Here is a 24,393-nt window from a genome sequence, read left to right as displayed (position 1 = left end):
ATTGTAACAACTTCATGGTGAGTTCCTCACTGGGTTGTTGTGAGGAATTAAACGAGGAGAGGAGAGAACTGCAGGTGCCACCTTGAGTGTCTTGGAGGAAAGGTAGGATATTAATTAAACAAAATAATTTCGGATGGGTGGCAAGCGGAGGGGAAGGGGTGTCTGGAAGGGTGTGTCTGGAAAAGCTTCCCATGTTTGACTCTGGCTCTGCCGAACCACTGCTATGTTACCTCTGAACTATCAACCCCAGAAGAATAGTAGGAAAATAGTTGCCTACCCATGCTACATAAAAACCAGAGGTAATTCCTCCGGTCAAGTGGGGGTCAAAACAGCTGAGGGAATTGATTTTCTGAATTAATAAAGCACCACGTTGGGAAAGGCTTATGAAGCTGTCTCTTGCAATGGCTGCATTTGGACATACAATGCTGCATGCACACTATACCCTGGCGACTGTAGTTTATCTCCCACAGAGCTACAATTCCCAGCACCCTTAACAAACTACAGTTCCCATGAATCTTTGGCTTTTTCTGTGCTTTCAGTGTATGGTTTATATGCAGTCACAGAACCACCACATATAATGTGTGGTTCCATTCTATATTGCCTTTATATTTGCATACATCTCTGCTTGAAGTACCATTTCAGAAGTCATTCTTTCTCCTAAGGTTGTGTGTGTGTGTGTGTGTGTGTGTACATACATGGCAAGAAATGGTTTGGCTCCCAGACACTGGGAGGCATTTAGGCAATGCTGGATTTCCCACTGTTTACACAAGGATTCTTTCTGGAGAGCAGCTCATTCTCATTACGGCAAGATGGCACAGCGATCTGGGCAGAAATATTATGCGCCTAAATGGGCATCAAAGTTGCATGAACATTATGTTCTTCTGACTCACTTTTGGTTCTGAGGTATTTTTAAACTTTTATCCTTCAGTGAATCAGCTCTTGAGTAAATCTATCCCCAACACAAGCCCTTTTGTGGCTTGGAAATAGTGTTTTCTTTTGCTTCTTTATATTCTCTACAAAATTCTGTGCTCTGGACTCGTATCAAATTGAACTGGCCATCTGCTCTTTTCAAACAATTAGCCCCAGAAAGATTCTTCAGGGTTTGGACCGTTTGTGTATGAGTGAATATTCACAGTCAACAATGATTTTATTTTAATCTGCAAAGAAGAGGAAAAGAATGATTCTGGTCCTTTCCACAATAGCAGGGCCATTCTGTGCCATGTTTATTCTGAAGCAAACCCCACTGTGTTCAGTGGAACAGTCCCGGGGCTGCCTGAGGCCCTCTAAAATGTCTATCATTCTGGTCCCACAACATGATAATCTTCCAATCCCCACCAATTTGGCAAAGGACAGATTGGTTGGTGCACTACTACTGATGCATATAGAGACCTTCAAGCCAGCACCAGCCACAACAGTCCTAAGCAGGGATGCTTTCATGTTTTGGGTCATTTTGTTTTATTAGTGTCAAGGAGATTGCCTACACCAGTCCATACCTAGGCAGGAAAGTTAAATAAAAACACAACCAAGGAATAAAACAAAACACCCAAAGGGACAATTGAAGCAAGGCAGCCGAGAGATAGGCACCCTTCATTACTGCTGCACCTCTGGTCAGCACCTTCAGATCAAGACCCAAAGTACTACCCCAAACAAGAAAAATTTGAGGCCTTTATACAGGGCATCTATCATCTACTTGCCCGCAGACTGTCTTGCCAGAGTGGTACGTGCCCTGGTTATCTCCCACTTGGACTACTGCAATGCGCTCTACGTGGGGCTGCCTTTGAAGGTGCATTGGAAACTACAACTAATCCAGAATGCAGCAGCTAGACTGGTGACTGGGAGTGGCTGCTGAGACCATATAACACTGGTCCTAAAGGATCTTCACTGGCACCCAGTGCATTTCCGAGTACAATTTTAAGTGTTGGTGCTGTCCTTTAAAACCCCAAACTGCCTCTGTCCGTATCCTGAAGGAGCGTCTCCACCCCCATTGCTTAGCCCAGACACTGAGGTCCTCCTCTGAGGGTCTTCTGCTGGTTCCCTCACTGCGAGAAGCGAACTTACAGGGAACCAGGGAGAGGGCCTTCTCGGTAGTGGCGCCCCCCAATCCGGTAAGAACACCCTCCCATCAGATGTCAAGGAGATAAAGAACTATACAACTTTTAGAAGACATCTGACGTTTTTAATGTTTGATGTTTTATTATGTTTTGTATATTCTTTAGGGGACCCAGGTGGCGCTGTGGGTTAAACCACAGAGTCTAGGGCTTGCTGATCAGAAGGTCGGCGGTTCGAATCCCTGCGACGGGGTGAGCTCCCATTGCTCGGTCCCAGCTCCTGCCCACCTAGCAGTTCGAAAGCACGTCAAAGTGCAAGTAGATAAATAGGGACTGATCCGGCGGGAAGGTAAACGGCGTTTCCGTGCGCTGCTCTGGTTCGCCAGAAGTGGCTTTGTCATGCTGGCCACATGACCTGGAAGCTGTCTGCGGACAAATGCCGGCTCCCTTGACTTATAGAGCGAGATGAGCACTGCAACCCCAGAGTCGGACATGACTGAACCTAATGGTCAGGGGTCCCTTTACCTTTACCTATATATTCTGTAAGCTGCCCAGAGTGGCTGGCAAAACCAGCCAGATGGGCGGGGCATTATAATAATAATAATAATAATATAATAATAATAATAATAATTCCCTCACAGCACAGCTGTGGCCCTGATATAGCATCACTCTGGACACAGTGGTGCTATGTCAGGGCCCCAGAGGCATTTTTTGTGAATTAAAATCACTGCTGCAAGTAGCAGTGTTTGAAAGCTAGACCAGCTGTCTAGCCTGCTAGCTGAAGAAGGGGGCCCACCATGCCATGGAGGGGCCCCCCTTCAAGGTGCTGATCACTGAGACATCCATTTGGGCATTTCCCCCCTCATTTATTACCACACTTTTGTCATCATACGCTATATAGGAATACTGAGGTTCACAGGCTGCCCAAACAAAACATACAGCCATGCTGTAGACACATGGAAAGTGCAGAGGCTGATATTATTGATGGAGCTTTAAAAATTCCAATCTATGAAGCTTCTTTATTTTTGCTTCGGAACAAATTCTTTTTCTTTCCCAAATAGGAAGACTTCCCGGTGAGTGAAAGCCTGTCATTTTCTTTCCTCTTTCGCCTTTCCTGCTTGCCTTTTGCCACAGAAGCTAAAGGACGAGAACAACAGGTATTTCATTACTCTGAACCATCCCCCAAAAGCAGGGAATCTAATTTCTATAGATTTCTTCATGGTGTATTACTGGCAGTAACATTATAATCCTCCCTAAATCGCCCACACAATGGGAAATACCTGATGGCGATGTATGGGATAAGGAACTAGAATAACTCAGAGCATGAAAGCAAACATGCACAAAGGAGTGGTATAAACAGCGTGGCGCATTCAAGAAAGGTTTGCTTTGTTTACAACATGAAAACCTACACACACAAATGGCGTGGTTTCAAAAGGCAATCCCATAGGCTGGTTCTTTTCTCTTTACAGCAATTACTATAGAAAGCTAATACTCGGCAGCAAAATCATAAGGTGGGGGGTAGGCAACCGGTGGCCCAGGAAGACAATCTGGCCCACAGGTTTAGGCTCCAGCCTTTTAACAGAGTCCCCAGTCTCAACAGAAATGTTGGAGGAGTTGCCAAATTTAGATTGGCTCATTTGGATTTTTGAGCAAATGCCATGGGCACCTCCATTTCTGCTCACTTCTCTCCCATTCTCTGCGCCAGCCTCTCCCCAAGGGTGTGGGTCAAAAAACAGCTTCAGTAGAATTTTCCTCAGCCTTGAAAAGTGCATCGAGCTGAAAGAGGAAGTGGGAAAGAGTCCCACTCTTTTAACTTCCTCTTTCAGCTCGATGTACTTTTCAAGGGAGAAATGTTTCACCACCTTCCTTGACCAAACGGGCAGTGGAGGGTTTGCTTCAGTTGCTCTCAAAGCATAAGGGTGAGACCTCAAGGGTACCATTGCATCCTGTGTCACATTGGCAAGGCCAGTTATATTGTATATAGGAGCATTGGAAAGGGTAAGTTGCACGAAGACAACAATCCATCTTTAGCGAGCAGGGGTGAATAAGTGCCCTACATATATTGTCACCAGGAGATTGTAAAATGATTATGAGAATATTGTTTTGGGGCATGTGGGGGTATCTGTTCTTTTGACTACTTTTCCTAATTTAAGGTCCAACGACTTGAGATCTAATCCTGGTCTTGTTGTTGTTGTTCAGTCGATCAGTCGTGTCCGACTCTTCGTGACCCCATGGACCAGAGTACGCCAGGCACGCCTATCCTTCACTGCCTCTCGCAGTTTGGCCATCCTGGTCTAGGCCACTGAAAATAGCCGGGTTTATTTCCAAACATATAAATGTAGCATCAGGAAACTGCCCCTAAATGGTAACTGCTTGGATAATGAACTTGTGCTTTACTAGAAAGTTACAGGTAGGTAGCCGTGTTGGTCTGCCATAGTCAAAACAAAATAAAATAAAAAAATGGTGACTTCCGTTTCCGTGTATCTGAAGAAGTGTGCATGAACACAAAAGCTCATACCAAGAACTAACTTAGTTGGTCTCTAAGGTGCTACTGGAAGGAATTTTTTATTTTGTTTTGTTTTTACTAGAAAGTGTTATTTAAATGATTATGCGAAATGTGAGTTCTAGGGACGCCAAAATCTTAAACTCAGGTTGGTCTTATTATGCAGGATTGTAGCGATGCCAAGAGGGTGGTGCCAGTTAAGATGAACCTTTTGAGCATGACCAATGAAGAGATACCCAGTCAGGATAGAGTATTTTTATGTATGCCACAACAGCGGCTAGAATTTTATTGGCAAGAACCTGGAAGGGTGAAGAGATTCCAACAGTGGAAGAATGGCAGATGAAGTTAATGGACTATATGGAACTCGCTGAACTGACCGCTAGAATCCGAGACCAGAGGAGGAGACGGTGTCGCAAGATTGGAAGAAATTTAAGGACTATTTACTTAAATGTGTAAAACTGAATGTTTGAGTATTTGAGCAGAATCAATTAGAAGATTTGGCTTTAGCAGGTTAATGTAAGATAAATTGTTTAAGAAGAAATTTGGGATGTGAATGATTTAATGGTATAAGAATATTTTAAGATATAGAATATAAGTTATGATTTATATTGGATTAAGTAAATTTAAAGATTATTAAGAGATTTGGTAAAGGTTAATGGAAAAAGAGACAAAGTTACCTAAAGAATATATATGATTTTAAAGGCAGTGGAGGGAACAGGGGAAGTCCCCTGAAGTTAAAACAAGAGAAAAAACAAAGATAGGTGTTGAGTAAGGTTTGTATGTGATTTTTCTTTGTTTGTTATTTTTATTTTGTTTATTGTTTATTATGTATTGTGTTCCTATTGTGTTTATGTTTGTGTAATGTTGTTTTTTACTTTGTTTTATTGGAAAATAATAAAAAAAAACTTTAAAAAAAAGATGAACCTCATGCAGCAGAGTTTGGTCCATGAGGGATAATGGGGCAATGCCCCACCAACTTCAGCCTCCCCTCACCTTCCTGCCTTCTTTCTTACCACCTGCCCAGGGTGTGTCACTGCCTGACATCTTCCTCTTCTTTAGCCTCATTGTTAGCCATGTAGAACTCAGCAGGGAGGATGATAAGGAAAAAAAAAACCAGATTTAGTTGGTCTCGCCCATCATTGGCTCTGGCTCTGCCTACTGCTTGGGTCTCCTGCATTCCACCCCACAAGTCTTGATGGACACTGGCCACTATTAACCTGTTGGTAATGAAACTTTAGGACAAACAGTAAATATGTTCATTCAACAATCAAGGTTCCACTTCGTTCCAAGCATAATCCTTTCTCCAGGAGAATGTTTTCTGCCAATTTAGCTACAGCGAAAATACTTTCAATTTTCTGATCCCTTAAATTATCACATTCAAACTTAGGATGAGTCCAGAGCAGGCTTTTCTGAATCGAAGGTAGCAGAATCACTTATTTTGATTCATGTAGCCATATCTGGCAGCAAACAGACCCTTGGAAAAGGGTTGTACAGCCTTTAATGTGTTGGGATTTCTTGAGTAATCTGTTGAAATAATACATTTCCTATGCACCTTGCATTATGGCGGAGATGGCCAGCTGGCAACATCAAGGCCAGATCTGGCCCCTCTCCTGATTCTTGGCATCCCATACATTAATTCCATGTTTCCATGCTTGGCAGGCCTTGCATAAAATTGAGATGCAATATTCCTTTGTTTTTTTTGCATCCTCTCAATTTGTACAGGAAGTGGGTCCCTGCCAGTTGCTGCTTCCAACCGGTATGAAATGAGAGCATGCCCCAGTGGAAAACCAAGTTATAGGGGTTTCTTAACATCCTACACTTTCACCCATAATTCATACCCTCCAACATCCAACAGGTGAAGATAGGGACATTGGTCATTTCCCCCCACCTGACCCTCCTCAACCCCCCCATTTTTGTCCCTGCCTCCGCAAACCATTTCCACCACCATCACACCAAGGGGACCCAGCCGACAAGCTCTCCACCATCCTAGGAAAACCTTTTAATCCCACTTTTATTTATTTTAATTTTGTTCTTTGGTAGGTTTACAACAACAACAACAACAACAACAACATTCATACCCCACCCATCTGGGTGGGTTTCCCCAGCCACTCTGGGTGGGTTACAGCATATAAAAACATAATAAAACATTGAACATTTCCCTATACAGGGCTGCCTTCAGATGCCTTCTAAAAGTTGTGTAGTTCTTTATCTCCTTGATATCCAAAGGGAGGGCGTTCCACAGGGAGGGTGCCACTACCGATAAGGCCATCGGTAGAAAAACAAATATCAATAAATAATTTTTTAGAATTTTTTTTTTTTTTAGAAAGGGGCAAGATTTAATGCACACTTTACCCTTGTGTATGCATTTTTGTGCATGTTATATGGCTGGGGAACAGCACTACAAAAATTGGGAGAAGTGTGAATTTCTAAGCGTGGCTGTGTTTCTTGATCATAGATGCCACTTCATTGTGTAGTGATGTTTGAGCTTCTGTGAATTAGCTCTCAGCCCTGTCACAGCAAAAAACATTCTGAAGGGCTCCTTGCTTTGAATGTTTGTCTAAACGGCAACTAGTAGTCTCTGAGCTAGAAATATCCCCAAGCCAAGCCGTTTAATGAGATGCAGAGGGCTGCCCTGATTCAAGCAGGCTAGAAATATTCACAGTGGCTTTTCTTGTGGTCTTCCACACTTAGCTCATTTCTACTCCTTCTCTAAGACCAGGAAGTGCAGGGGCGTTAAAAAAGGTAAACCAAACGACTTGTTTTTTGCCTTCCAACCAACGTTTGTGTGCATTGTGTTTTCCTAGATTAGAATTTGAAGCAAAACAAACCCTCCAAACTAATCATCATGGATAACTAAGATGGAATGATGTCAGAAGCAGTGGTGGTGGAGAGCCCTCACTGGGCAGTTTTAGAATGCAAAAAATAAAATAAAAAATCGTTTAACCTTTCTTCCTGATCAAATAAAATAAATTAGCATATGCTCTCATGGACATAGCAAAGCCTCATCTGTAGAAGGACTTCAGTGTATCAATTGTTAAAACATATCCTTTGTGTGTGTTTTCCAAAGAGTACATTTCTATCTATTTAATTATGTTAAAGGATCTGTTGTGTGATCCTTTGAATTTTGTAAATAAATTGGGGTAAATCAACGGCAACACTTCTACCTCTGCAAAGCTTTTCTTCCTTGTGTTCGATATGAATGATGATGAATTATGTCTCCCTGCTTGCATCTTGTACTTTTTAATTTCATCAAATGTGAAAAAACCCTCTATTAATTCTCCATATTTCCAGCAATTTCACATTATATTTTTAATTTCCTGAACTCTTTGCCATACATCTGGGCTTGGAACCTATATAACAGTGTGGCAGATTTCCCTTGGGAAATTAAAAGTTAGTGGCTCTTGTTCAATTATTCAGTTGTTCTTTATTAATACAAAAAACAGCAGATGCATAACTTTTTTTTTTTCATAAATCAACATAACGGTGGCAGACCCCAGTTTCATAGCATTTGTCCATAGGTCTTTTGTTCCTTTTAGTTTACAAAATAGTACATATGTAATTGACATGGGCTCTGATCTGCCAAGTGATATGATCAAATCTTTCTCTATATACATATCTTCAGTGGAAGGAGGAAACGCCTTGGCTAATACCCAGGGAACCACATGTGCAGCTGGGTCCCATCACTAATTATGGAAGGAAAGGAGCCAGTGGTGTTAACCATTCCTTAGTCAAAAATAGGGAAGCCCCAGCTGTGCTTATGGAACTCAGCTGCTGGATCGCATCCCCAATGTTTTGAGAAAGAATAACTTTCTTCTTCTTTTGAAACTGAACGTTTGAAATGGAACAGTTTATCTGGAAGCTTTGCAAGAATTTTACTTACTAGTATTGAAATAAATATTTGTGACTTTTCGAAGCAGAACACAATGCCCATGTTTGCCATTCACAAGTTGAATGGAGCATTTTGAATTTAACACTCAGCTTTGCATTTGGAATGTTTTCTCTCAAAATTTGAGTCCTCTATCTATCTATATCTATCTACTATCTATCTATCTATCTATCATCTGTCTATCATCTATCTATCTATCTATCTATCTATCTATCTATCTATCTATCATCTATTTTGCCAACTTCCCATAATAATGATTTTTTCTTGTTAAACAAGGAATGGTATAACCTGTTCATTGTCAAATGAATGCATGTTATTTATTTATCTATATACTCCTATCCTACCTTTTCAGCAAGGACTTCAAGGTTTCCCCCATCCATGTTATCTTCAAAACAATCTGAAGAGGAAGGTAAAGCTATGGGATGGTGTTCCAATGTCATCTAGTGAGTTTCATGACTGGAGTAAGATTTCTACCCATTGCATGTTAGCTATAAAGTGTTGACAGCCTCTAAATACCATTGTGTTTCAACTAGCAAATGCGGTCAAATACTAAATGTCATTGTACCTTAACCATCAAATATCAAGCACAAATATTGAAATGAAATATGATGGGATGTCAAACACACAGATTCACAAATACAGAGTGAAGCCTCTGGAGACATCTGGGGGGGATAAAAACAGCATAAAATTCTGCAGAGAGGACAAAATAATATGAAGAGCGAATCATTTCAGCTCTAATGCCTATCAATGCATTTCCCCAATAATGTCTGTATCAGCATTTTACTAAAAAAGCAAACCATGTTGACAATTTCTGTCTTGAATTTAAAACTTGGACCAACTGAGCACTTCTTTTTCATTTGATTTATCTTGCCAGCCTTGATTTATTTTATTTTTTCTTGACGAACTGCAATGCAACATCCCTTGGCACATACGCTGCATAATATCAGCCATTCGGAACTAGCATATTGGGACCCTCTTGTTCTTCATCCTGATCCAGCAGGAAATATCTGCATATGTAAATGGTTCCACGTGCAGATTCTTTTGCTGGACAAGGAACTCTATGCCTAGATTGTCTCCAGATTAACATACATGCAGTCATGCACATCCATAGAATTTCAGAGTTGGGAGGGGTCTTCTAGGTCATCTAGCATAGACCCCTGTTCGGTTCAGGAATCTGGCAACTATAGCACTCCCTGCTTTTAAATACTTTCACTGGAGAAGAGCCCATCACCTCCCAAGACAGTCTGCTTCACTTACCAGCGGTTCTTATCTTTAGGATGTTTCTGTTCTGTTTAGCTGAAATTTGCTTCTGTGCCATTTCCACCCACTGAGTCTCGAGCTTCCTTTCGGAACAACAACAACAACAACAACACAGATCTGCTCCATCTTCTTTGTGAAGCCCTTCAGATATTTGAAGGCAGCTACCATGCCTCCCTTTAATCTTCTCCAAGTGAAACATACCCAGCTTTTTCAACCATATCTTATAAGATTTGGGTGTCCTTTTGTTATTTTGCAAAGCATCCAACATACTGCCCATCTGCGCATCTGGGTGTGAATGGCATATCCCACATCTAAATGGCATATCTCATCTGAGCCTCAGCAACGACTCTGGTTAAATTAGGTAAATGAGAGACTGATTTCCCCAAGGCTCAGCAGGAAATTTGAAACCAGATCTCCTTAGCCAAGTCCCGGTATTCTAACCACTAAACTGCTCTGGTTAGGCATAATGTTTTGGCATTACCATGGGGGCTTATCCTAGTTCGTTGACATAGCACTAGTCTAAAAAGTTCCCGAGTTCCTTCCAATTCTTGGGATCCTGTATCTGTGGGGTGTATGTAGAATGCATAAGAGTAACCTTTCAAACCCAGTTCCTTTATTAAGGTGAGGACTTTGGCTGGCTAGTTAAGCACCACAAGAAGTTGGCTTGCCACAAATGGGTGGACCTTCCACTGTCACAATAGAGTTGTGACTGAGCTGGAAGCAGACTGGAAGCTGAATACACAGAGTCATGCATGCTCTGTGCTGGATCCAAAGCTGAAACTAATGAGGTGTTAATGGAGTGAGCTCTTCCATCAAGTTGCATATATGTGTAAATAAAACCATATATCCTTCACCAGGACTTTTCTTCAGCCAGAACTCACTGGAACTCAGTTCCGGCACCTCTCAGGTGGGTTTCATTGCCATTATAGAACAAGGGAGGCGTTCATGGTGAGTTCCAGCACCTCTTTTTCTAGAAAAATAGCACTGGCCTTCAACCTTCATTCTAAGGAAACCGAACCCCCAAGTCTCTTACGACTCGGAGTTTGGGATGGTGTGCAACAAAACCCAAAACTTGGTTGGTTCCAGTTCCAGACTCATACTGTGTACAGCAAAGTAGGATGCATTGAGACTGATAGGAAATATTTGGTTCAGAATAAATGGATTGTAAGGAACCACCATAAATCCCTTGGGAAAAAAAAACAAAGAATCTCTTCTGCATAGTGGTCCAAGATGTGCCTATAAATTTCAGGAGAAATGATGACTACCCAGCATGTTTACTTCTTCCTGGATTCCCCCCTCCCCCATGAATTTCCTTTGAAAGACAAAAACTTGCTATGTTGTTGGAATCTACAAGGAAGGAGGAGAGAAAGAGAAATGGACATTTGGGAAACAATAGCGTCAGCGACTCTCTCCATTACATCATGTTCTCATTAGACTTTCAGCTGAATTTCAAAAATGTTATCAGGCTGTTTGCCAAAAGGAATAGTGTGCGGCACAACTGCATACCAGGTAGATGAAGGCACTGAAAGCCCAAACACAGAAGAGATTTCCTGCCCTTTTCTTCCAAACAATTTGCGGAATAGCTGTCCTGCGGCACACTTGCAGTTGTGAGGACAAAGCAGAGCTGTTTTCTGGGCTGCCTCAGTGCTTTCTGATTTGAATCCCACGCTGCAGAAGCAACACTGTCTAAATTAAGCAATTTGCAGAGGAGAATCGGATGAAAGGCTTATATGGCCCAGGAGTGTATTCCATTTTTTTAAAAAACAACAACAACAACAAAACAGAACCAGAGAAACAAATGTCTTTATATTGATTTATTAAAACGCTGTGGGAGGGATCTCAGGCAACATACTGCGATTCTGTGCATGGATATTGATAAGTTAGCCCCATTGAATTCAAAGGGGCTTATTCCCAGGTAACTGTATGACTAGAGACTGATTTCCTCATTTGATCATAATGTAGATAAGATAATTTCTTTATGTCATTGTACAAGTACAACGAAATTGAATGCCATCCCATAAAAGCAAAACAAAACAAAATGAAGCCAAAAATAAAATAAAATGTGCCAACTGTTAATAAATGCATTCTTCTTACGGCGTTTCTAGGAGCAGTTCTCCATATTAAGATGTTTGAAATTGTCCACTGTATCCTGCATATGACATTAGAGAAGACTGTACTCTTGGCAGAGTCTCTTTGTGTAATAATAAGAATTAAAATCCTTTTAATCCTGTGAGAATGCGAGCATGCACAACAACAAAACAGTCCTGATGTTTCAGAGACGTTCCTCTTGTTGGTTTCACATGCAACAATTCAGCTGATTTGTGCTGTTGTTTACATTGAGCCTCCCTCCTTGGGGAGACATTGTAGGTCATCAGCCTGTCCATCTGTGCTTATTCTCTTGCCTACTACAGCAACATTATGAGGGAAGCATTTATTCCTATCCTAGAAACTGAATATGTTGCCTCTGGCTCCACAGCTGTTTGGCTTTCAACATCCCATAGGTTATATGCATTCTTTCCAATCTAATGAGACTTTCAGCCTTGTTCTCACATTTTATTTATTTAAGTTTTAATACCCCTGGTATGTAAAATATCAAGGCAGTGTACAACCATATATACAAATAAACAAAACATTAAACACCTCAACAACCGTATAAGATTATCATTAAAATGACAGACTAACCTTAAGAAAATTTAAACTGTGTAGGCCTTTTTTTGGCATAAACATTACAGAGGGTGGGCCTCTCAAGCATGCTGAATTCTTGATGGCTACAGCATCACATTGACATGCATTTGTGAATATGACACCACAGATATAATGTCCGAGATGACACACCATGCAGTCTTACTCATAATCTTAAACACAACACTTCTCAACAGAGTTGGCTCACACGTTCATTGCCAGTCATAAAATGTACAGTGATCAACTGATTTACATGCAGAATCACCCCATTGAGGACCATTTGACAAGATAACATTACCATGCTGATTGTAACCATCAACAACACCATCAGCGGGCTTATGTGGTTCTTTACAATCTAAATTTTAATAGAGGAGAAACAACAGCAGAAGAGAAGGAAGATGGGAGTGGAGGAAAGAATAGAGGATTAAGTGCAAGCTCACACTTCAGCCTAGTTTCAGATGGAGATAAGGAGGAAGACAACTTGTCAGGTTTCCTATCCAAGACCACCTCCCTCAGGTCTGGGATTCTAAGGCAAATTGCTCACAAACCCACAAACCCTAGTGAAGATTAAGTGATTCCCTTTTTTAAAACTCACCTTAAAACTGTAATGGCTGCCTTTGGCAGAATTTAGCAACTCTGCCTTCAAATTTCATCCACTTCTGTGAAAAGGGTGGAAAGTTACAGCAATTTGTTATTTGATTTCCTCATAATAAATGGACTTTTTGAGGGGAGGAGATGAAGCAAGCTTTGATGGAACCCAAGCTGAATTGGGCAGGCTACACAGTGTCCCAGATTGAGGTGTTGTTGTTGTTCAGTCGTTCAGTCGTGTCCGACTCTTCATGACCCCATGGACCAGCACACCAGCACACCTATCCTTCACTGCCTCCCGCAGTTTGGCCAAACTCATGTTAGTAGCTTCGAGAACACTGTCCAAGCATCTCATCCTCTGTCATCCCCTTCTCCTTGTGCCCCCCTTGTCCTTGATTGAGGCACTGTAGGCCATTTGTGAATTAGGGTCCAAACTGAATCTTGCTGTATGCTCCTAGGAAATCATCCTTTAGGCTATAACAGGCATCCCCAGACTTGGCCCTCCAGATGTTTTGGGACTACAACTCCCATCATCCCTAGTTAACAGGACCAGTGGTCAGGGATGATGGGAATTGTAGTCCCAAAACATCTGGGGGGCCAAGTTTGGGGGTGCCTGGGCTATAATAATAAGTGCCTAAGTTGGTTCTGGTGACATCAGACATGGGTTCATGGAATCATAGAATTGTAGAATTGGAAGCAACTCTGAGGATCTTCTAGTCAAAACCCCGGCAATGCAGGAGACTCAACTAAAGCATCCAGTTTTGGGCAAGATCTTGAAGTTAGGAAAACTAAAGGTTAAAAACATTCTGTGTCTCATTTCAAGCTATGATTACATATGAAGCATTTGTGTGGTTTCAGTTCCGCTTTCTAAATGCAAAAGCAAAAGAAAAGAAAATCAAAGCAAAACCCTGCTTGTCTGTTTTGGGGTCTAAACCACTAAGTTTGGCTTAATTTCACCTAAAACCACAATTTGTCTCTGAGTGGCTCAGAATTTAAGCTCAGGATCATGAACTTTGGCAAACCTCTCAGAGCAAGTCAGGGTCCAATTATCCTGCAAGTTACTCCCGATGAAATCACTGAGTGTTCTGAATTTTTAGAGTTTGTATGGAAACCTGAAACCAGACGAGTTTTGCCTTGTTTCCCTCACTTTAACTATTGTTATCCATGATGCAAGAATCTTCTGATGCAGTATGAATCCTTTTGATAAGGTAGCATATGTGTGATGTTGGAGCTGGTTTTTTATGTCTTAAAGTTTAAAGCCACAGGAAGTCCTTAAATGCAAATCCTGTTGAAATTGGATCATCTTAAAGGTTGGTCCTGGTTTGCAGGTGGGCCCAAACACAGTCCCCCCCTGGTGTGGGGGAATGATGCCCTTTATGTCAGGGTGGCACCACAATCACCCCAGGCCTCATTTGGCCAATCACAATTGAGGGGGTGTGATTGTGGGGGTTATTAAAGCTGCGGCACGGCATGCTCTGAGCACCTACTTTGCACTGCCAAACACCTGCCCACCCTCCCTTTCGTTTTAGGTTCCCTCTGGCCTTGCTTTGGACACCTTTCTTGGGACAGGGGACGGGTAGGGTTTTTTTTTTTCCAATTTGGCAGATTGGCACTGGCACTTGGTTTCCACCACCTTTTAGCAATCGTCACAACTTTGTAAGGTTGGCGGTTAGGCATTGGCTTATTGATGGGGGGAGGGGAGGTTGGCCATCGCCTGCCCCCCTCCATGTCAAGGGTATTCCATTAAAGGAATCCAGGGCCTGGATCCTGCCCCAAAGTCCGCTTGAGGCTCTAGGGCCATGCCAGGGTCTCTGGGAACACCGAGGAGAGCTGCAGGCGGTTCCCCCGATGTGGCTCCCTCACTGGTAAACCTCATTGGTAAACCTCATTGGTTTACCCTTCCTGACTCCCTGAAAGGTGGACAGGAGTCAGTTAAGAGTTTATTGCCAATGTCTAAGCCAATACTGCTCACATTTGCTGTAATCAATAAAGTTGGGCCTAAATTTTGCCCATTAACCTTAAACCAAAATCTGGGTCTTTGTGAATTTATTTCTTTGGGGGGGGGGGGCTGGCTTGGGGGCCTTGACACTCAAAAGCCAGCTTCCACTCCCAACTCAAATTAACAGGAGCTGCATACAGTGCTGGTATGGAGCCCCCATTCATTTCAATGGACTTGCACTGTACAATAATTATATATCCAAAACTACTGAGATTGTTTCAGGATACTTAGCCAAGGTTTTTAAAGTCAAATTTAAAACGACTTGATTTTACTTAATGGTGGCTACTGAGCCTTTTATACATTTATGTGTTTAATATGTCTGGATTAACAATGTTTTATGGATGGTTCTCTCTTTCTCTTTTATGATTTTATTGTCTAGATTATGCAATAAAGGCTGAATGAAATGAATGGAAATAAGATACCAGTATACGAAGCCCCGAAGACTGAGGAAAAGCTCATTCCTTACCTCTCAATAAACTGACCATTTAATTTTATTTTTATTTTTATAATTTGTATTTCTCTCCCCTTTGATAAACTGGTTGAATGTGACTTGCACATCTTTCTAGTTTTTTGGGGGGAAAAACACGCTTTCAAATTAAGGTAATACAGGATAAAGCACAGTATAGAAGGCTAATATCGAAGGTTAATTCAGATCAATCCAATTAAATCTTGCGGTTTTTTGCACTAATTAAACTCAGTGTTTATAATGCCCATCGATTCTGATCCTCTGAGTCTGTTTGATCCAAGACTGTCCAGTTTCCCCCAAAAACTGCTGCACCAATAGAGTCACTAACTTTTACCCTCGTTGGCAGGGCTTCAGATAAAGTGCTGCAATCACCAGGCAGATGATTCTTGAGACCGGGTTCAGGTTAATCTGCCCATCACTATCTACAGGAATTGTCTCACCCAATATATATTGTGTCATATAACACTCTGTGTTACTTCATCAATTTAATCTAATTGTGCAAATAAGTTTTGCCTCTTGAGAAGAATTGACTTTACTCATCAGAAGCACCAAACAGAGGTTGAAGGAGAATTTTGCCTATGAAAGCTCTTCCTCATTTATTAATTTTTCTATTTCTTTTTTTGAAATGATTTGAGTGCCTTTCAAGGTAAAACCCTCAATACACCTTGATGGGTTCTCAGATTGCTAATGGAAAGGGTTATTAGTCTCTAAGAAGAATCTGGATAATGTATTTTTTTATTAGCCAATGAATCATTAATTTGGTAAGGGAGGAATCCTGAGGGATATTTATAAGGCAGGTTTGGTAGTTAATCGGTTGAAGTAAAAGGGAAGAAAGTAAGGATGGGAGGAAAAGAAGGAAAAGTGATAACAAAAGAATTGAGGTATAATGACTGTTGAATTTTTCCTCTAAAGATCCTTCTCCCATTTTTTTCATTTGTGAATGCCCAGCTGGGGACTTACATTATGAGGGAACTGTTCATCTGATTATTACTTTGTTCACAGAGCAGAGGAACTGAGATATGCAGTAAGGACAGATGTTACCCCTGTGAAAGTTAGTTGATGTCCAAATTATCTGATGTCCATATGAATTACTTAAGATACTTTGAATGGACACCAATTATTAGCTGGAAGTAAGACTCCTCTCCAGAGTCTCATCCATGGATTGAATTTCATTCCACCATTGATTTTCCAGCTGCAGGGCTTTTGTTAAAAATCTTGAAGAGATCTGCACCAACAATGAACCATAAGGGAAAGTACTCGTGTACAAATACAACTGGTGTCTGCTGCATTTTGTACATTTTATAGCAATGGATCATGGTGAGATGTTTCACACTTAGACCTGCAAGACTGGCTTGCATAACATTATCTGCATGTGTTTTAATTTACTTTCTATAAATCAGGTCCTCCCTCACAGAGTTGTGGTGCGACTTGGCAACCAGACCCTATGTTGTGGGTGGGATTGTTTGGATAGCCACAACACCCTATTGGTAGGTCCCTCAATGCTGGGAGCAATCAGGACAATGGGACACAAGTAAAGGGCATCGAGGGACCTATTTAAGCCCATGCACATGTCCCTGAGCTTCCTCTTGGGGCTAGTGCATTGGAACACCCTCCCACCTCTCCCTATAATTAGGGCTTGCACTTGACCTTGCTATTCTGTCGTGTGTCGCCTGTCGTTGGAACAGGGGCTTGGCAGAAATTGTCCCCACTTGGCTGATTGGCTGTTGTCACTTGGGTTTCGTCTGCCGCGTAGCAAATCGTCACAACTTGTAAGGTTGTGGATAGGCTCTGGTTCAAGTGATAGGGGTGGCAGAAGGGTCTCGCCATCCCTATGCAAAGGGTATTCCGGTAAAGGAATCCAGAGACTCAATGGTTTGGTCAACCCTGAGAGGGGTTGTGCCTGTGCCCGAGTCCAGGGGACATGAAGGTGGCTGACTAGTGGTGTTCCTGCTTTCCGCTGTTCCTGGTATTCACCCTTGGCTGACCTATGATAGAGCTGTGGGTCAGCGTTGCCTGCAAGGGTGCAGGGAGCTAGTCGAACCAGAGCCTATGCAACCACTCACTTGATTGTAATCAATAAAGTTGTGGCCTAATTCTGCCAAAAAGCAACACAAATATCTGAGTCATGTGTGAATTTATTTCTGGGGGTGGTTAAAAAGTCTAATCACGCAAATGGTAGGTCTCCCAAGGACTCTTTGTGAAGACCTGTTTTCATTCCCTTAATTGAACATCTGTCAGACTGTTGTTGTTGTTGTTGTTGTTGTTGTTTTCCATGGGCTTAACATTCTGGGTAACAGACCGAAAATCAGAGTTGTTTTGACACCTGCAGTGGAATCACACAGCTTTCCTGCACTGTCACACCTGACTGCATATTCAATTTTACATATTTGAATCCTTTCCCATGCAAAACAACAACCTTGGGAAACTAGCATGTCTGGGGAAAGGGTCTCTAAAAAGCCTCCCCCCACATATACATGCTAGATGTATATGTATTGGGAGTTTGGTGCAGGGTTTCAAAACTCGACTATATCTCTCCCTCACCCCCCATTTCAAGAAAGCACTTGGGCAGTCTTTGTCCCAGTTGGTCTGGTGACAGATCAGCCAAAGAACAGAATCGCTGCATTCTCCAAAAGGTTTTCAGAGTAGAACATGAAGGAGAAATTGGCAGGAGTCAAGGATTCTTGCTGGAACTCTGAACTTGGCTGATGAAACAAGAACTGACCCCAAATCAAGAACTAGAATTGATACGAGAGGTAGGAACCTGCACAACAGCTGTCAGGATGTTTTGCTGATGAGCACTTGTAAAATGCAGCAAAGGTTTATTCCCAGTTGGTTTGTTTATAAGGCGAGGACGGCTAATTAAAGACAGAGAAAGGTACAGGAATGATACTGATGAATCCCAGCTATAAAACCCATAAAGATCTCTTGCGTTTCTTTCGACGGTATTGAGATTTTGTTTTTTTACATACAGAGCTCATGTGACGAATGACGGTTTCTGGCTACTGTTGCATTTGTGTTTTCACAGCCAGGGAAGAGGATAGTGAAGAAAACAGGAGAGAGGAGGGAGAAAGTGAAAGAAGACTAATTAAATAATTATCCAATAAGGCTAGTACAGTAATGTCAACCAGATGTTTTGAATTCCATGGACACATCTGATCTTCAGAAGTGCACACTTGTGTGTGTATTGCTACACGTTCAGTTGGATCCTCCAATGGGACAGAGAACTCGTAACATTCCTTCACTAGATTATTTCTGATCTGCAAGCCAGTGGCTTTACTCAAACAGGGGGCTACTGCACCCAATATTTCCAAGCCAGTCATATCTACTGGGTCTTCCCCACATCTACTTTGAGCAGGTGGTGGCTGTACTAAGTAGGGAACACAGAAGTATCTGCTGCCAATCAATCAGTCGGGATAGTTCTGCTTCCTAGATCCTGCATGATGCTAGTTCCCAGCACAATGTAACCATTGCTGGAGGGGGGAATTAAATGTTTAACCGCTTCCCTACCAAATAAAAATGACACACAAAATTAGTATGTGATGGAGATGAGGAGGGGTCTTCAATCCTCACTTTCTCCCTTGCTAGTTTCACATGGAAAGGAAGTATTCAAGCACTGGATCTGGCAAACTACAGAATTGCATCACGAGTGGGGAACCACATCCTTAATTCCTCCATCACCTCTGGGCCAGTTTTGCCACCCCACATACCAATGTTAAATGGGGCTCACTGTGACTGCTAATCAGCTGAAAGGTGGTTGCAATGAGCCCCTTCGAAGCCCATTTGCAGATGTGGCTTTTAGCTTTGCAGCTGGTATTCAGAAGCATACCTTCTGTTTTTGCACTCCTACAAAAGGTTATGATACTATTGTTATAGATTTGGGGGACCCCCCCCCAAAAAAACCTAGAAATTGATAAATGGTAGCATTTTGATTAATTGGGATATGGATGAAAGTACTAGATGCTGAACTGTGACAGACAAGGAATACCTTGGCTGGCTTTGGCCAACCAACCTGGCTGGCCTAATGAAGAGCAAATCTGTTAAGATGGAGTTGCTGGTCCATCCGAGAGGAATCCTTTGGCCTGGGGAGGCAAGTGTTGCCAAAGTGCTGGGGTGTGTGTTTGAGGTGACAGGAAAAGACAGTTTTTGAGCAAGGGCTGCTGAGAAGAAAAAGGAAGGAGACAGACTGGGATCGATCTTGGGAAGACTGCCTGGGGAGATGCCTTGGACTCCATGGCTGCACTGCTGTGGGGGACAAGCCCATCTTGAAATGACCATGCTGTAAGATTTGGATTCTCTCCATGCAGGCTGATGGTGTTAACAGATGAATAAACCATGTTTCTTAAAGCTACGACAGTCTCTGTCTCAATCCCCAAAAGAACACAGACACCACTCAGGAGGCACCCAACCTTTGTAACACTATTTTAGTTAAACCATGGAATTTGCTCCCACAAGAGGCAGTGATGGCCATCAACTTGAAGGATTTTAAAAGAGGATTGGACACATTCATGGAGGATGAATCTATTAGTGGCAGGGGCAGTCCATCCTTCCTGACCACCTAAGGTGAAACTGGAAGTTTCCACCTCTCTCCCCTGCTACAGACAGGGTCCTGCCGCCACCTCCTCTCCTCACTTTCCTAGTGGCAGGGAGGTGGGAGGAGCTCCAGTTAGCAGTTATTCACTGCAATGGCTGAGTTCTACATCTACTGAACACCAGTGGCTGAGAAACACTGTGAAGTGTGCTGCATCGGATTGGCCACTGAGAACAGAATTCTGGACTAGATGAGCCTTTGGCTTGATCCAGCAAGACCTTCTGTTGGGTTGCCATAAGGTGGCCAGGAGAAGAAGATGACACCTTTGGGAGTTGTGTAGAAGAGGGAATGTCAGCAGATGTAGATTGTTACTTCTACCTCTGGCCAACCTACTAGGAGCTCTTGTTTTTCTTGTGTGTATGGACCTGGCCTACAGCAACTGCACAGAATGATAATGCTTTGTTATTGTCAGGAAAGTTGTACATGAGTTACATCTTGAGACAAAACAAACACATCCTTTATTCTGCAGAGATAAAGAGATTATATCATTCAGGTTTTGGTAAAATGCCTTTTTTTGGTCTCTCCTCTTATTCCAGATGTCATCCTGCTGAATAGATCCAGCAACCCTCGCTTTCAATCTTCATTTCACCTCCAGCAACAATACAGCAGTTCTTAAGGAATTATTATTATTTTAAAAAATGAGACCACAGTGTGGAAGATAATGAATCAACAGATTAAGGAAAATATATCCACCTTTCCCAAGGGAGCCCATATCCAGGGACCAGATTCTTGCTTTAGCTAAACTCCTTAAATCAAGAGAGAAACATCTTTCCCTCAAATTATCCTGGAGTGATCTCTTTGACGTCAGTCGGCCTACTATGAAATGAGTGGTTTTTAGGACTGCAGCAGTCTTGGTATAAATTGGCAGGACTCCACTGAAAGCAGCGGAAATCTCTCAGTTAACCCCATCTGAGGATTTGGGCCTCTGTTTCAGACAAGGAATTGACAACACAGAAAAACAAAGTGGGGAGAAAGATATTGTTTATATCAGCAGAGATGGAGCTGAAACACAACCCTCTTTCCCCAACACATTGTGATCCCAATACCTATCAAGTACTCCTGTCGACCATAATCAAAGATTAGGGGTAGGAGGCAAATGTAGCAGAAGAGACCACTCCAGATAGTGGGGAAAGAATTATCTCAAAAACAATGTACTTATGAGAATATGGAAACTACCCAGAAATGGTGCGTTCTGGACACCTGTTGGGAAGATGTAAGGCTGTTCTTGAGCTGCATTTTATAAACTTGGGCAAATCTTATAATCTTGAATTCAAATGTACTAGGGACTAAGGTTATTGTTTCTATAATACAGAATCGTCGCAGAAGCAGCCAAGTACATTTGGGGGGATGTGGAGACTGTTGTTGTTTGCTTGTTGTTAAAATTGGAGAACCACTACAAAATGTGGCTCTTTCCCTGCAGCCCTACATATGAGCACTTCATTGTTATGTACCAGAGGGAGCTTTCTGAAGGGCTCTCTATTCCTGATTTGTATCTAGACTTACTTCTGCTAGGGTGTGGGGACTACAGGATTGGTGTCAAAGGCTTCTTATATTTACCAAAGAAAATAAAAATGGAAACGTTTTCTCATTTACAGGAGTTGCCGTAGTTGGAAAGCATTGAGATGCCAAAATGGCAACATAGTGTAAATTTATCTGCAGAAATTGTGCTTTCACCTATTGGACTTCTGCTCCAAGTCCTCAATGCTTTCCCACTGATGTTTTCTGTCATTTAATAATCAGCTTCCTATACAATGGTACATTGGCAGTTGAATGGCTTGGCTCCCGAACAAATCGTCTCCCAAATGCCACAAACCCAGAAGTGAATGTTCTGGTTTGCGAACTTTTTTGGAAGCCAAATGTCCGACACGGCTTCCGTAGCTTCCGATTGAGTGCAGGAAGCTCCTGCAGCCAATTGGAAGCCATGCCTTGGTTTTTGAATGGTTTCGGGAGTTGAACAGATTCCTGGAATGGATTAAGTTTGAGAACCAAGGTACCACTGTAACTGGTTAATGGACCCTTGGTGTCATTCAGCCGGGTTCTTCCCCCTTTTCTTTTCATCTTACCTGCACAGCCCTATCATGGGTTCTGTTTCTTAAGTCACACCAGAATGTGACAGAATGTTGGGACAGCGGGTGGAACGTTGGGATCCAGCTTTATATAAAAATGTTAAGAGCAGTGGGAAACCCATGTGTTCGTATCAGATCAGGGCCAATTATTGCCACAAGGAAAAGTGCTACCCTGAAGCCACATCCCAGCAGCTTCCTGATGGAACTAGCAAAATAAGATTAGAGGGACGGATGTTTGCAGGATTGGCTGGAGTGGGTTTGTTACAAAACTAATAGGAAGCTGTTAGCGCTGCGAGTAGAGCGGGGCCTGTTTATTTTGGTTTCTGCTCCTGCTCGGTGGGCCAAAGAATTTGGTCAGCTGATTCCTTTTGGACTGCTTTTTGTCTCCAAATGTGTAACTGCTAGTGTAACATCCTCTGCCTGTTGTGCAACACCCTGCTTTCCTTTTTAAAGCTTGCCTTTATTAAATGATTGCTTCACTAGGAAATTGAAAGTGTTACTAAAACACAGCTTGCCCAAACATTGTGGCTCAGCTGTCTGCACATGGATCTCCTTGGGCTTTGTTGCTTGGCAGCGGTCTCTTCCAAAGCCCTCTGGAAATAAGGAGGATGTCTGCCTAGGAAGGCCTTAGACCACAGAGGCAAGAGGCCTTTCCTGATGAGATGCTTTATCATCTACAACATTTAGTGTAAGTGCAAGTTATCTTGGCACCTTTTGCTTATCAAAAAGGGGGGTCTGGTTTGCTTGCTGTTGTTTATTAAATGACAAGGGTGGTCCAAAACAGGCCAAATGGAAACACAAGCCTGACTTGTCCTTTGTATTATTTGTAAGATAGATGAAGAAATCCGTATTGAGCATCTCGTGGTTGTGCTCTCTCTGTATAGGAAGAAACCTCTGACACACTCGCAGCAAGTGACTCGCCACTTCTGCCTAGGTGAGAAATGGACACCTGGCCATTATAGTGTCTAATTAACTCGTTTTAAACTGTTTTAAATATCCTCTTTAAAAGGCGGTTACTAAATCAAAATAGTAACAATCGCCACCCCAAGGCCTGCCCAATGGAATAAGTGCACAGCTGTAGACCAGTGTAAAATGACTAGCAAAGCAAAATGACAATGGGATTGTATAAACTTAAGGGACAAGCTACACATTAATCCTGCTGTGTGCCCTTCAATGTGTCTTTTTTCCTGGCAGAAATAGCCAGCATGGGGACCCTGATCTAGATTGAGAGCCTGGTATGGAGGAATGGGGTTCCTTGATCCAGATGCAAGGTAAAAAAGGGTGAAATCTTCTCTCTCCATTTGCTTTTATCCTCATAATTATCATTCCTCCCCTCCAGCAGTTGCCATTTGTATTCTTTTTTTTTTTAAAGTGAAAGTTAAATGCAAAGGTGCACAAATATGTCACACCATATTTGGCCTTTAGGTAGGGTTATTGATAGGCTGAATCACTACAGGTAGCCACAGATAAGATTAAAAGTCAAAGTGAGCATATAGTGACTCAGTTTAAGAACCATCTATTCTGTGGACAGCAGAGGAGAGTAATCAAGAATGAGGCATTCTAGTCTGCCACTAGAAGCACCAACTGACGATTATTTTATTGATTCAGTTCACTCATAAACCCATGTTCCAGTAGGTTCTGAGCCAATATACCTCAAAGTTGGACCAGTAAGAATGGTTGGCTATTGAGCTCATGCTTCCTTCATCCGTGATCCAACCAGGCTCTGCTTCTGAACGAAAATGTCTTCTGCTGCCCCGCCCTGAATTTTCCTGTTTGTTTCACCTTCAGGATTGCAGCATTTTTGAGTGTTTGCATTCTTGGCTGCACCAAAAGAGCTTCTTCTTCTGCTCTGTTTGGATCTGAGTTGCTCATCCTTGAAGCAGCTAGTTGGAAGACCAACTCTGATGACCATGTCAGCCTTTGCACTTCCATTTCTGCCATGTTCTGTATGAAGACCAACCTGTTTTAAAAATAATTTGTTGTTTGCTAAGCCCGTGCTTTACAAGGAAGTCTGTAGACAGATCTCTCTAAACATGCATCCACTCCTGAGTTCCTGCTGCATCTGACCTGTCCTGGTTTCATGTTCTTGATGCTTATCCTAAACAACACAATGCTTCCTTTATTCTCTTCCCATGGAACATTCTGGAGGCTTAATCACCATGAGTCACTGTATTAAATGGTCAGCTTTTGTTAGCATGGTTCTACTTTCACTTGGCAGAAGCACTAGAGCATTCCTTCCTGGTTCCATTTTTATAATGGCTAGAACTAAGATAATAGGTGTTCTTTTCTTTAATGAACTGTAAGAAT

The sequence above is a fragment of the Lacerta agilis genome, chromosome 16 (genome assembly GCF_009819535.1).
Source record: "Lacerta agilis isolate rLacAgi1 chromosome 16, rLacAgi1.pri, whole genome shotgun sequence".
NCBI classification, from domain to species: Eukaryota; Metazoa; Chordata; class Lepidosauria; order Squamata; family Lacertidae; genus Lacerta; species Lacerta agilis.
This window is presented reverse-complemented; position numbering follows the sequence as displayed.